The 15,212-nt window shown below is 37.7% G+C and overlaps 1 protein-coding gene across 3 annotated transcripts in view; it reads left to right on the top strand.

The window, feature by feature from the left end:
• The first annotated feature begins 345 nt into the window (after positions 1 to 345).
• NCOA2 (nuclear receptor coactivator 2) overlaps positions 346 to 15,212 on the top strand; it is a 184,329-nt gene continuing 169,462 nt past the window's right edge. Inside the window, exons 1-2 of one of the 3 annotated variants that reach the window (XM_027638545.1) lie at positions 346 to 530; positions 8,661 to 8,736. The gene's annotated coding sequence lies outside the window, so the exon portion shown is untranslated. The other 2 variants (XM_027638543.1, XM_027638544.1) reach the window with 2 other exon arrangements.

Here is a 15,212-nt window from a genome sequence, read left to right as displayed (position 1 = left end):
CCCCGCGGCCCGGGGAGGGGTGGGGGCCCGGCCGCCGCAGTGCCGTGTGTCTGCGTGTGTGCGCGGGGCGGGGAGCGGCGGCGGGAGGAGGGGAGAGCAGGAGAGCAGCCGGCCGGGCGCGGGGCCGGGGTCCTTGGGCGGGTGCCGCTCCGCTCGCTCCCGTTTCTCCGCCGCGCGCGGCGGCTGCGGGCGGGGAGGCAGCTCCGCGGCGAGCGGGGCCCCACGCGTGGTGCGCGGGGGAGGGGTGCGGAGATGCCCGGCGCCTCCGCGGAGGGCGGGTGTGCGGCCCCTCCCCGCCTCCGCGGGGGGCGGTGTGTGCGCCGCCGCCGCCGCGGGCACCGCGCGGCTCGGAGGCTGCGGGGCGAGGTGTAACCGGAGCCGCGTCCCTCTCCTGCCTCGCTGCCCCTCGCTCCTTTGCCGCCGCTTGGGCCTGAGCTTTTCCCCCGGCCCAGGGACCGCACGCTGCTCTTGCCAGAGAGGGGCATTCAGTTTGTCTGCGGGAAACCTGCCCGGGAGCCTGGCAGAAAAAGGTGGGGGGGGAGGGAAATAAAAAAAGGCTCGGAGGTTTGGTTGCTGGTAGTCACCGGGAAATAATGATATCTGGATCTTAGTTTGAGTTAGCCTGTATACTTCTGTCTGAAGTGTGCGTATGTGGGAGCTCGCTGTATAAATATACTTGTAATTTAGCAGGGAGTCTCCTTGTGAAAGGAGAATAGATTGCTTGTTTGATAGTAATCAATTGCTTTTGTATTTTTTTTTTTTCTTTTCCTCAGAGTAGTAGGAAGCAGGTGAATAGGCTTTAGAACTGAACTCATAATGTTTAAGTATAGTTTAAGGTAAGCATATAGTGTCTGGCTGTGGCAGTTACAGCAGAGCTCTATTGCCGCTGTAAATAAGTAGGTATTTTAGACTGCCAGTCTTCTTACTTAAAGCATTTTTGTTTCTGTTGTTCTGCCATTGTGGTTGAAGACAGTAATTTGGATTTTATATCTTTGGGTTTTTTGTCTACTGAAGTATAAAAACATCTCCAGTCAGTTAATTTCCTGGCTCCTTGTAACCCAAGAGCCGTGTTGGGCCACCTGGTGGGCTCCACTCATGGGGGAGTCCTCTGGCAGTGCCCTAAGGGAGGGAGCTGCTGGTCTGCTGTGTTGGATGCTCTCTGAGAAATGACAATGTTGTACACTGTTAATGTTGTACCAAAAATATTATTCCCCAGAGCAGGGTTCGTCTTTGCTTACGCGCAGTTTAGTGTGAATGGGAAGTGGTTGTTTAATTGCAGTTGGTGTAGGTAGTATGCCTCCTACATATTTTTTAGAACATTTGTTTATTATCACTGGTGTTGTCACAAATAGGTTATACTAGGCTAGTGAATATTTGCACATACAGATGTGTATAGAAGCACATACAGACACTCATGCATTTGTGTCCCTTATTTTGGCATTTGTGATACAACTGCTTAGGGATTGGACATAGAAGTTGGCTCTACTGTGTCACATGAGATAAAGAAAGATATAAATTGCCCCCAAATGGTTAATCCCTAAATTTGATAAGTGCTGTGACAAGCTTATGTTCATGATCAGTCTTGGTCATCTGTAGTCTTGAAGAAAATAGTTTGTCATGGACTCAACCTTCAGAAATATTGAGAACAACTTTAAGAAGAAAGGTTGATCTTTTTAACATCATGTAATAATTTGTAAAATCATGTTATTTTTAATATGTCTGTATCTCATCTTGGTGAGCATTATGCAATAAATCCATGACAAAGGTGCTGCGATCACCTCATCTTTTCAACCACTGTACTATTTTATTTCGCAAAAAACCTGAAGATTTCTCAACTTTTTATTTCCTCAGGCTTGTGGTCTTCACTAGGGGGAGAGTCTACGTATGATGTGCTTCATCAGTCTCTCTGCAATGTCTGAAGGCACTTCTTTACTAAGCGTGTAAATTCCTTGTTGTGTGTCCTGGTGGTGTCAGTGCTAGATTTGAAACTTGAGACATTTTAGGAAGGAATACTTTATTGCAATCAGGAATGATACGTTTGGAATCAGCTTAAGTTTTTAAGCTGGAATTGTGTTATTTGAGAAAGAAAATAAAGGTTATTTCTGGTGGAAAAATTAGAAAATACAAGGGATTTATTTGCTTTTAGTGTAATGTATTGCATTAAACTGAAGTTCTGAAGTAAAAATAAATTTTTTATAAATAATGTTTATGTTTTTATAATCACTTAAGGTGTAGTTTGCTCGTGAGAAGGCTGAAAGGCGCCCTTGAAAGAGGTGTATAAGCTGTCTGTAGCGTTGGCATTCCCAACTTTTCCCTCTGTCCTCTGAAAAAACCAGTAAGAGCTAGCCCATCTGCAGGAAGCCCAGGTTTTGCAGCAGGAAGAACAAAGTCAGTGAGCGAGCCAGCTGCTGCTACAATGCCTACTGTCTTCTGCTCCTTGCCTTTGTTGCTGATGTCGCTGTCTCATTGGCAAAATCTGGGCTTCTGCGCTCAGCTGGAATTTCTCTAACACCTGACACCAGAATTGCAGAGGCTTATGAGGTCTAAGCCTTGAGGATGCTGTCAGCTAATTTAAAAGGAAAAGACACTCTAAAGAGTGGTACCAAATTCAAATATAAATGTAACTCTCTTTGTCTGCTGAACACTAATAGATTGTGCATTGGAGAAAGGGAACACTGAACTGAAATTGTTCTTACCACATTGAGGTTTTTTGTACGTTTTCTGTGGTTGGCCTCTCTAAACAATGCAGTTTGCATGTAAGTAGGTATAAAGTATTTAACAAATTCCACACATTTCTTCAGTATTCTTATAGGCATTAAAATGCTTAATATTCATTTACGTCTGTTTGGGTTTAGAGGTCAGAGGTTAAATGCGTTGTTACAGTATATGCTCTTCTGTGTGACACAGCATTTTAAACTAAGACCAAAGTAACATGGATAGTTACTTTATAGAAGACATAAAACAGCATCCATTCATCCACCCATTTTCTGCTGGTAGTTAACTTAGTTACAGACGGCTACTCTGACAAGATCCCTTACTTTTAAATGAGGTGAAGTTCACTGCCCTGCTTTATTTTTGTTAGTTGTTAAAACGTTCTCATACTCCTGGCAGTGGATAATGACAAATTCTTCAATGTAACGCTGGGAGCAAGGGAGGTGGAGAGGGAGAAATGGGGAGGGGGGGAGGAAACCCTCCTGAGCATATGGAGACATCCAGAAAAAGATGTGCATCGTCAGCTGTGATTCCATTGTGTGCTTGCAGACAGGATCTGAGCTCTTCTTCTCTTGGGAATTTAAACCTTAAAGAAGTATTCTTTGGCTTTTACCCGTCAGGGTAATCGAGCTTAGATAACATATAATTCACATCTTTATTATAGATAATATTTTGGTAATATTTTACGATTTCAGGGAATAAATACAGTTGCCAGGACTCCTACTCTGTGTTAGACTAGCATTTTAAACAGTCATATATATTGGTGAAATGGCAAGGTTGAGTATTAAAAATAATTTGTAATATTACATCAGTGGTTACATACTACTAAGGCATCTTACCAGTTCTACAGTTAGTAGCTTGTCAGCAGTATTTATATTATGGAAACACTCCCTATTTTTAATGAATCAGTAGGTTAGCCTTTTCAAAACATACCATACCAAGTAGAAATCTGACATGAAAAATGACAGGTTGTATAGTTTAATCAATTTAGGATACAGAACTAGAAAAAAAAAACAAACAGAAAAAACCCAGGGAATTTTTAAACGGGTTTTAAAACAAAGCCATTTTGTCACTGTTGTATTTAGAAATACCATTTACATGATGGAAGAGTGAAAGAAATTAATTTTCTTTCATTCAGTCCTGCATTTACCTATTACCTAGAACAGCATTTCCTCTCCTGAGCATTTGGAATACTTTTGCTGATATTATGCAATTATTTTGAGTTGATGAATAGTTTGAAAAATAGATCTTGAATGTGGTGGATTTGCTGCACTGTGTTTTTTAACTGTTTATGATTTTTCAATCTTTTTCTATGGAAATTGCATGTTATTCTAGTAAAAGACTAATGGAAATTTTATTTAAGAGTTTAATGGAAATAAAATGTGTACAATTCATATGGAAAGTGTATGGTCACTGGGGTGTTTGGCATTTTGAAGTTTGAAATTAGTTCATTAATTTAAATGTCTGAAGCTATACCACAACATATTAACAATACGCACATTTTTTTTACTTCTGCAGCTGCATCATTATGCTATTCCAAGTCTTACATTTCCTTAAATGGCTTCCGTGACAATCTCCCATTAATACAGTTATTGACAGATATTATTTTTCCTTTGCTTTCCTTTTAGTTATAACTGATAATAAATCTCACTCTTTCTTTGAGTGTGTACTCATTACTTAGATATTCAGAAACTTCTTTGTAACGTGCATTTGCATTTTGCAGCTAAGATGCAATGCCCTCAGTAAAGCTTATTTACATTTTTTTCTGTATGTTTTTAAACTTCAAGATGTTACTTGAAGTTTGAGAAGGAAAACTTGTATTTTGGTAAAATAGTCCACAGTACATGGAAACATTTAACGTAATAATGAAAGGGCAGAGAGTATAGGTGACAAATTAATTAAAATATCTACCGAATGTGTTGATTTATCTATAAATCATATGTAGTATGGATCACATGAGCTTTTGTGAGGGGACATAGTGAGAACATAGATCTGATATACTGTTGACTGAGAGTTGCTATTTTGATGCTTTTTTAGTGAGCTATGTAAGACATATTGTTGCTCTTTGCTAGGATTTATAGTGGGCATATCACAATTGGCTGCTTTATTGGCTGCCTTGGTGGAGAAGTCTGAGATTGAAGAATGGGCATGGAAAGTGAAATAACATTTTACATGTTAGGTCAGAATTATTATGGAATTTTAGTCTTACTCTACCTGTGCTGTAATTCATCTGTGTGTGAATAGACTTAGTTTTTCATGGTTGTCAGTATTGATCTCTAATGAGCCTTGCCTTTGGATTTTGAAGAAAATCACTGCAATTAAAAACAATGCAGTTTGTACCTCACCCATTTGTACTTCACAGATTACATAGGAGGTATTAAACTGCATTTAAAAAGAAAACTTTAGGATAGAAGAAAGTCTACTTATGAATAAATTTGTTAGTATATACTGACACTTTCATTACAGATATTTTTATGAACTTAAAATTCATCATATGCCTGTGTGATGGAATCAAATTAAAAATTAAAAAAACCCCCACCAAAACCAAATCCCAGACAAAACCTGAACCAAAACCCAAGAAAACCCAAGGTCATAAGTTTTAATACTTGTCCAACTGAGAGTTCAGGTATGACCTAGTCTACAGTGGAGATTGCTTTTGTTCGTTCTGTTTCCACTATGCTTTGAGTTCACTAAGTAGCTCTTCAGTCTTTACTTTCAAATTGTTGTCAGGACTTGCTGACCAACCAGTTATATATTTCCAGAAATACATGTGATTGTTGTCAACTGATTTCACTTGCTACCCTTACTGAGATTTATACCTTTGTCTCCAGAGCTATGAACAAGCTCCTCATCCTGTTCTATCCATTTTCTAAAACAGATTCCATGTAGAGGAAGATTGAGTGTGTACAAATAAATAAATAATTTATTTAAACAGTTTTTAGTTGTATTCTCAAGGAGAAAAGCTCTTCTTCCAGTCTAAATCTTTGTATTTTTTCCCAAATAAAAGTTTATGGCTAGAAATACACTATTTTCTTTACATATGGCCAGAATAGTTGTTGCCATTATCTTGGAGGGGGAAAAAAAGTCAACTTGTTGATGCTTTACTGGCTATAAAATATAGTTTAGTTTAAAGTTTTTTTCTTTTTAATTGCTTGCCAGTTTTTGTTGGCATTTGCAGTGCAAACATACTTTTGCTTGTTTTGCTGTTTTTAAGCATTACTTTGAAACAGATACTGAATTTTTAATGAAGCCTCAAACTATTTTCTTGCTAGAGTGCTGTGTGAAGTTACTGTTAACTGGTACTGTTAAATGGTGAGATCATTTGTGCCTCCTTTTCTTCTTAGTGTAAGAATGAGGGAACCTGAAGATTGTAGATAAGAAAAACCTCGCTAAGATCACCTAGTTCATGCTCACTAAGCTTTGCATGCTGTAGATGATCTCCTCCAAATATGTCTGAAAGTGGCAGTTTTCACTCTCTTTTAGCTAAACTGTAGTTTGTAGAGTTGGCATTGTGTGTATTTTGTTCACAACTTAAAGTTTTTATGGACCAAGGAGGTAATGCATCTTAAGTACCTGGAATAGAGACTGGAAAGAAAGAAGTGACTGTGTACGAATGGAAAACAAAGATCTAAAGTGCTCTGAAGTCAGAGAACGGTGCGTTGTTCTGCTCTATATCAGTTACTTTTAGTTGGGGTTTTTTGAACTTGAATCAGTTTTCTTTTACTCATTGTAGGAGGGAGGATTGAATGGTGGTGGTGCAAAATGGCAGGTGTGGAGAATGATGGCTGTGGTATATTCCATTTTTATATTGTAGCTAATGTTGATAATTTGTTTGAGGAAGAGACCTGTTCTTCATGTAGGCCTTTGTGTGAGACCTACCTACACAGGCCTTTGTGCACCAGCATTAGCAGGGTTATGTCACTGTGAGAGCTGTCTTCATGCAAGAGTAGTTTCTCTTGCGTTTTGAGGGCCATCTCAAGAACCTCCTGATTCTGGTGGGAATTTGCATAGACGTGGGTTGTAGCATGCTAGTTGGCTTGCTTTTGTTTAAACCTCCGGAATGAGCTTGAGAAGGGAAGGCAGAGGTCTAACAGATAAATTAATTGTCAATCAGTTAATGTTCGTCACTTTTTTCTTCACTGGCAGTCTAGTTTACTTGGAGAAATATATCTGAAATATGCTAGATAATACACCTATTCAGGTACATAAGCTTGTCACTAGTTACTGCGTAATTCAAGAGTTTTATTTGGGAAGAAAGATCTTGTTAATAGTATTTTTAAGGTAATGCTGTGTATGTTTTCAGACAGTATTACTGGTAAACATTCTATGAGCAGAACGAAAGAAAATCAGCAAAACTTGTCCCTTCCAGTGGTGCTCCGTGGACACCAGTGTAATGGTCAGGAGCTACATTATCTGTGTACAGACTCCTTGAGCTGTGGTACTGGAGGCCTCGGACACCAGGAGGTGGGACCCAAAAATAGGAAAACACAATAGGAAAATATAAGTGAGCAACCACGGTAGTTATCAAGAAACAAAATGGTAGTAGAAACAAAATGGTAGTAGAGTACTAATTCTCATTCATTGGCGCACAGCAGGTGAAAGACAGGAGATGAGTGGGAAATGCTTCTGTCTGCACAGGCAGTTACTGCTCCTCTGTGGAAAAGGTCTCCCCACTCACTGTGTGTTGGAACTGCAACCCCCATCTGCTGGTGAGACAGCAGCTTCTCTTTGGTGGGTTTCTGAACTGCAGATGTCTAACAGATACTGGAAATCCCACTAAATCATCAAAAGATCTAATAGTTTACTTAAAATTTTATTCTAAGACAAGATTATGATTTCTGTCAATGAGGACCCACTCGAAGCCCATGTTTGTGAACTGTAGAGCTTGTGTGCTTTTTGGGCATTCCTGAGGAAATAACATAGCCATATTTTCTGTGTATATATTTTATATAAGAATACTGCTTTCTTAGTGGTGCCCCTGAATAGTCTGTTACTGTAGTGGTGTCCTGTCTGTGACTGAAAGAACTTAAGCAGAGCTGGTTTGAAGAAGGTTTCTCTAAGATGGCAGAAACGACAGAAGGAACGAAGTCGCTTCTAAATTCCATTTCTCTTGAGGCATAATTAGGGTGTGCTTTTTTTTTTCCTGTTGATGACTCTGGTAGAGTATCTTTCATTTTCTTTGTGTTCTCATTTGCTTTATGTTCTGCCTTTTTTTTTTGTTAGAATAAGAAAGTAGAAAACTATTCTTTGGTAGTTTGCTTGGATACATTTGACATAAAGTAGTATTTGACCTACAAAGAGAAATGCAGCTATAATATTTATGTGGGCAGTGGCATGCTCCTCCTCCCCAAAGAAATGTGTTTTGCTGTGCAATATATGTCCTCTGCTCTGTGGGACTCTTTACTGATTTATGGGACTCCATAATAATGAAAACCTTTCTGGTCACTGATACTTGTCACTTGCATCTGGAGTATTGTAAGGGGAGATTGAGAGAAAAAACGTGCTCCTGTACCTACAAGTTGTAATAATGGTTGAAAGACACTTTATAAGAACACCACTTTCACCTTTTTAGAGATTTGAAACTAGTGTGCTATAAAGTCAACCAGCCAAGCAGTCAACAAAAAAAGGAACCAACCACTTTCACAGAGAGTTCTCATAGATTCTTTTGTGAAAATAGAGGCTGTGTACTGTTAGTTAATGTAAACATTTTAGTTGCTATCGCTGTGAATTTGCAGTAGGCAGCAGGTAGAGAGAGGAAGTTGTGTGCCTGGAGTGATTGTGCAACTGGAAGAGGGTTGTAGTTATGTCTGGAAAAGCAGATAATGCTCTGTGAAGTTTGTTTCCCTCGCTGTGTTCTGCTTAGAACTGCAATGTGCTAAACATATTTTTTTTTCCTATACCTGCTTCCAAAAAAAAGACTGATATTTTTCTCTCAAATTTGTTCCTAGCATGCTTGAGATCTGAGTAGTGAGGCCCCCTGCACACACAGCCCCTAGAAATTGCTGTCTGCATCGCTGAGTCTTGGTGAGTTGTCTATATCCTATTGCATTTAATTGGATTAATCTTCTTCATGGGGAACTTTGATGTGAGATATCTTAGATTGATTGTGTAGATACAGCAGAACAAGCTGTGGTTTTAAGTAATGTATGATCCTCTACACTGAGTTAAAATACTAACTTCTTAGAAACTTTGAAAAATAATGCTCAGACTGGTTATGGAAGCAGGGTCCTTGCTTTAGTGCCAGAACCAGGAATGGGACTTTCTACAAAGAGAGGCTGAAGGGGTCAACATGTGATATTCTTTCTCATGAGATTTGTTTGATATTTGATACTGTAACTAAGGAATTGACGTTTTTCAAATGTGCTGATTATGGTCTGTCTTATGGCAAAGGTTGAATATGGAATAATACAAGCTTTTCCATCCAACTCTGTGCACTAATAAATTACTTAAATTGAGGGTTGAAATTGGTATAACGACACTGATGACTTAAACTGCTTGTTGCTCAAGAATTACTGTCTGATGACTCCATCAGGCAGTGCTGTGCCTGTTTAACTCTGCTCTCAAGGAGGGATAATACCGCTGAGAATTAGAAAAAGAGACCCCTGCGGATTGTTTAAATGCAGACTAATAATAGTTTGGTAGTGCAGTGAAAGAAAGTAGAATATAAATGCTGTGGTTTTATTTTAGATATGTTTGATATATCAATGTGCTCACTTCGTATAAATCTTTTACAACAAATACACATTTGAGATTTTATGTGAGAACCTTTTCAGTGTACTCATGAATAAATGTTGTCATTTAACACATAGAGTGACTTATTAAGGTCAGAAATGTGTATTTTTGAGGCTTGTACACTAAATATAGAGGTGGGAAATGAGCCTTCTGAAAAGGTTTTTAGTTGTTTGGGGGATAACTGTTTATAAAATGCTAACCAAATATGGGTAAAATTATGTATGTGCACATCAAGTATCATTTCCTCTTTTGTTAATTATATTGAGCAATTTTTGCAAACTAACAATGCTTTTCTTAACTTACCGAATTCTCTAGCCTCAGTGAATGGAAATAGGTTAAGCAGCTTTCCAGTGCTTTTTTCCGCCTTTCCCCTTTTTAGTTCTGATAAAACTCTGCAGTTCATTGTGTTCAGTGAAGTTTATAATACTAGTTAATAGTTTATTCATGTATTAATTTGAAAATGCTTAGCCACATAGATGTTATTACTTATTTATACTTATTACTTAAACTATATTATTTATTTCCAGTACTTATCTGGACTGCATAATGACCGTAATGTGTATGTGCAAGTCTCAATAATAATCTGCTTTTGTAATCATTTAAGCAAGTTGTTTTAAAAAAAGAAAGATAAAGATTCTGAAAATTTTACCGTATAATTGATTTTTTTCCCCTAATCAGTATATGTGGAGAAAAAAACCCCAGCCTGTCTCTTGCTTAGTGTTGTCATTCTATGCCAGAATGATAAACCCATAGATTTGGTTGTTGCAGTGCTAGAAAGTAATCTGGTAACTTTAAAGATGCTTGCTAAAACACAGTTGCTGTGTTTGGGAAGTTCAAAACCTTTAATAAGAGCAAATGGGACATGAATATTTGTGTATGAAGTCTGTGGTGATGACAGTGAGGAATAAACCACTGTAAAAAGCTGGTGTCATGAAAGGATTTAGAGGGCAAGGATGATGTAGAGACGTAGTTTTCTGCTCAAAATATCCTTTTGTTCTAAAATGGGTGGTTATCCATGTGTTCCTGTGATAGACAGTTCAGCAAAAGCAGGTTGCATAGGAATAAAGGACAAGAAATAATTTTAAAATTTTGGTTCCATTGAATCCTAGGAAATTCTTCCATTCATTTTTTGAATGCCTGGGGTTTCAGTCTTATTGTTTGACATACTTGCATGCTCACCTTCTCCATTGCAAGATGGAAGAACTGTAGCTGTTTATTTTAACCAGTATACCCATCCAAAATTATAGTAGTGTAGGAAGGACATATCAGTTGGAGTTTCATTTAAGAAATCCTGTCCTTGGCTTTTGACTAGTGTTACTTGTGAAATAATACATATTGGGTTTGACTGAATATTGTGAGACTGTACCACCACTATGACTGAAATTGTGCACATTTAGCCTGTCTACCACTGTATTAAGTTTTTTGGAAAGTGCAACTACTACTTAAAACTTACTAGATCTATTTCTTATATGTTAGTTGGGGTGGTGGGAGGTAGCTACTGTATGCTAACAAAAAAAGCAATGCAGTTGGAATGGGGAGAAGTTTAGACTTACAAAAAACCCCAAACAAATAAATAACCTAGTTTAATTCCTAGTCGAAAAGCTATCAGTCAGAAGACATTTTCTGTCCCTCTCCTCTTCTTTTTTGCATGAAGTGGTTTGCTTTGTAAGAAATATTTCTCAGCAAAAAGAGCATAGGTTAGAGAAATCTCAGTTTTCTGTCACTGTCAATGTGAAGGGTCTGTTTCAATCTAACTTTGTAGTGATTTCATTGACATTTGTGTTGTAGTTAGTGTCAAGTGTGATAGAAAATATTTGTGTGTCCTTTCATTCTGAGTTATAGTGCTCATTGTTTACAGCTGAAGTAGATAAAGAAAATTCTGACATGTCTCATTTTTGACTGTGTTCTCCTAATACATGTGTGTGTAAAGGGAGTGCTGTCAGAAAATGACGTGTAACACTGACAGTAAAAGTGCCTAATATCAAAACAAGTTTTAAGAGCCTTTGGTATTAGTTTAAGGATGAAAGTGAGGAACTTAGAGTAGATTCCAAGTGTCAAACCTGAATAAGGCAGAGCTCACTTCTATCAGCATGCAAAGCAGGGCTGGAATTGTGCGTACCTAGAGCTCTAGAGTCAATTCAGGGGACCCTACTTCCCACAGGAGCTGTGTTTCTGAAATACCTAAAGTAAAATACAGGTATGGGTAATCTTTACTGAATCAGGTCTTCTCTGTGAGGGGTGTTTAATCTACATTGAATTAGTTTGTGATAAATAAAGGAATGTGATTCCATTCCTAGACCTCGAAATTAGGGAGCTGTGTGTTGCATGAAATGTGGTCAGATTATTCTGTGTTCAGTCACCGCTGTTCAGTAGTGATATTAGTTAACATGAATTGCCTATAAAGATGCTTGTAAAAGTGGATGCTTGATTATAATGAATTTATTGTAATCAGCGTTAAAATGATACTCCTATTCTGAGAGTGAAGTTCTGTGTGGGTGGTACGATAAGAACTGAAATATTAAGAAATGAGCATCTGTTGAGATTTATACAGTTGCACCCTAAAGATTTTTTTCCTCCTAAAATTGGAACTGGGATCTTATGAAAAACATTATTTTGTGGAAAAGCTGAAATATATACAAATGTAATATATTCCATTTCTTTCTTTTAAAATTTATGAAAATTTAGAGTACTCTAAGAAAATCTCATGATGCTTGCAACTGGCAGAACTAGATTTGTTAGTAATGAAAGCACTTTTAAAGTACTTTCATAGTTTTGAGGCCACAATGTTCAAATTCATTGTAAAGCTGGATTAAACTATTCTTACATATGTAAAACTCATTAATTACTGCAAATGGATTTTAATGGAGTGCTCCATCAGTGAACTTGTTACTGAATTGATGGAACGAAATGTCATACGTATCCAGGACTGTTGCAAACGCTCATTCAGTCAATTGAAGCTTGCCTTTTGTATGTGGTTATATCCTGGAAGATTATTTTTAACATTTCAGTATCGTGAGATAAATAAAAAATGCTTAGGAAATGAGATTGCTAACTTGATTTTATTCACTTCTTAAATATTGGTTTTGACTTCGTAATGGACTTTGCTAAGATTTTTTCATTTCTTACCTTGATAGGAACCTTTTTATGTGGGCAAAGGTTTACTATATACACATTAGCAGAAGAAATAGCTGTCATTATCATCTGTGGAAAATCAATGTATATTTTATATATAGATTGATGACATATACCACCAGTATTGGAGCCTGGGAATTTTAGAGGGGTCAAGAACAGGACAACTGAGCACTTGCATGATCAAAGAAGATGAGATGCAGTTACTTGGGCAGATTTTCCTCTGGGCCTGCCTTTAGTCCCTGAATTGGGAAGAGTGAAATATTTACATGACTTGGCTCTTGACAGTAAATAGTATTAATTAAATACAGGGCTTGAAAATGACACTGGTATTTCAGATGAAGGCCTGTAGATTTTGCCTTGGCCTTCTGGAAATTGAATTCCAGCAGTCTGTTTATTTGACAGCATTATGGTACAATATTTGGAGGTTCATGGATATTTCTCTACATAAAAGTGGGTGAATTTTTATAATGTCACAATGCTGGGATGTTAGGCTCAGAAGACTTATGTGATTATAATGGTAAGCAAATTTGTAGGTGATTATAAAGTGTGGCACAGTGTGTTTCTATCTGATTAATTTACTTTTATATTAACTGGACAGGCAAGAAATCGCAGGTTTTCTTTTTAAAACAAACTTTGGATTTTGAAAATTCAGATAAGTCACAGAAGTTCAGTATTATTAAAATGATTTAGAAGTATTGGGGAGTTTATAATATCACTGCACATGGCTCTAGCTATTCAAAATGTGTTACAGAATCCTCCTCTAGTCATCTCACCACAAGCAAAAAGGGATACTGACACCCTAATGCGTACAATATTTACCAGTGTGTAAATGCATTGCTAAAACTCAATTTTACAACTGTGGCCATGATAAATGAAGAATATGCTCTGTTTTCCTGTTCTGACATCTGTTTTATGGTCCAGATTCTTCAGTTTTTTTCATCATCAGTACTTTTATTCCTTCAGTAATCCCAAATCAATAAACTACAGCATTCTGTATGCACCAGACTCTGTATATTTCAAAATGACAGCAATAGGCAAACTAGGAATATTTAAAATTAGAATTGAGAATAGAATTAGTTTTATAGTAGGTATTGCAATTTGGTTCTTTCTTCAGGGATGCTGTAGTAGTGTCAGGAGGAGGTAAAATGTTTCCATTCACGTTTTTTGCAGCATGTTTTTCTTTTGCTTATAGTTGCATATTCTCACTTAAGCTTTGAAACATTATCCTTACAAGTAACACATGGAATTGAAGATCCCTTTTTGCCTTTGATTCCTTTGTGCCTGAATTCTAGGTACCTGGTTTACTGCTTCAAGAGAGTGAGATGTCCCCTACATTTCTTTGTTCAGATTGTGAGCTTGAAACTACTGTGTGGTGCTGCACTTTAATAGTATTTTAAAATGGGATAAAAACATCTACATTTCTCTAAAAGTAGGTGGCCAACACATATGAAATTTCACTTGGGTTAATTTTTATGGCCTTTCAGTTTTCAGTTGTGGTTTTTTGCTTGGCTTCTCTTCACAGATCCTGGTTAACTGTGTTTTTATTGCTTAGTCCTGCTGAACAGACTCATGTAAAACTTTTTCTGTCTGGAGTTACAGTATGCAACTTCCAGAATGTATCCTGCGGTGGAATAGGGTTTCTGTGCAGCTGATGGTATGTGAAGCTCGATTCATGACTACTAATGTTTAAAATATTCCTTGTCCCTTACTGTGATTTTAGTCTTTCCGTCCTCATGAGTCACTCTTTTGTCGATATCCAGGTTCTAGGCTCTTGATCAACATTGAAATATTTGAGGAATCAATGCATGTGAGTCAAATTTTATAACACTATGGTTGCCACACTTAAAACATACTCAATACAAATCTAAAGAAGCAAAAAAAATCCCAAATCACCCCAAATTAGGCCACTTTATATGAGATCAGTTGCTGTTCTACCACTGTCATGCCCCAAACACACTACACCATTACTGTACACCACAGGCTGTGTGCCACCACCTGTGGGAGCACATAGATTTGTTCTATTAATTTTCTTCTTTAGTTAGTTAGTGTCAAATATGCTGTGTATATAGTACATATGTTTCACAATAGTATGTATTTATTTTTTAGTATTGGCATGGAACCATGCATATGTTGCTCTGGTCCTGTTTTGGGTACTGTGAGCATTTAAAGGGGAGGAAAAAAACCTATCAACCTGCTGCTGCTGCACTTGATTCCAGTAATAGTAGTTACCAAAACTGCCTCCTACTTACTCTTCCTCTTATTTGCTTCATCACTCAGTTTCTGAGTTATTTCCTTCCGCCTCCAGCTTCCAAGAGAAGTGTTTTGTGGTCTTCTGATATAACCTCATGAAGCTTTGGGATAGTCCCATGTTTTGGGTCAGGACAGCTTGATCTCTGGTTGTGACTGTCTAGTAAGAGTTAGACTTATTTGTGTATGTGTATTTTAAGGGGGAATTGCTTACTGAAAATGTATTTTTGGCTAACTTGAAGTTATTAATGAGTTGGCATGAATTTCATAAGTAGCTTTGTTGAGGAAGGGAGAAAATTGACTGCTAATCAGAAATGCTGTAACGGCTCACTTAGGAAATTCTGAAATGAAAAGTTTTGGATTTCAATGCTAGAGTCACAGCAAGACTT

The sequence above is a fragment of the Corapipo altera genome, unplaced genomic scaffold (assembly GCF_003945725.1).
Source record: "Corapipo altera isolate COAL_440 unplaced genomic scaffold, ASM394572v1 49, whole genome shotgun sequence".
NCBI lineage: Eukaryota > Metazoa > Chordata > Aves > Passeriformes > Pipridae > Corapipo > Corapipo altera.
The sequence above is the reverse complement of the archived record's forward strand: the minus strand, read 5'-3'. Positions and strand labels throughout refer to the sequence as shown.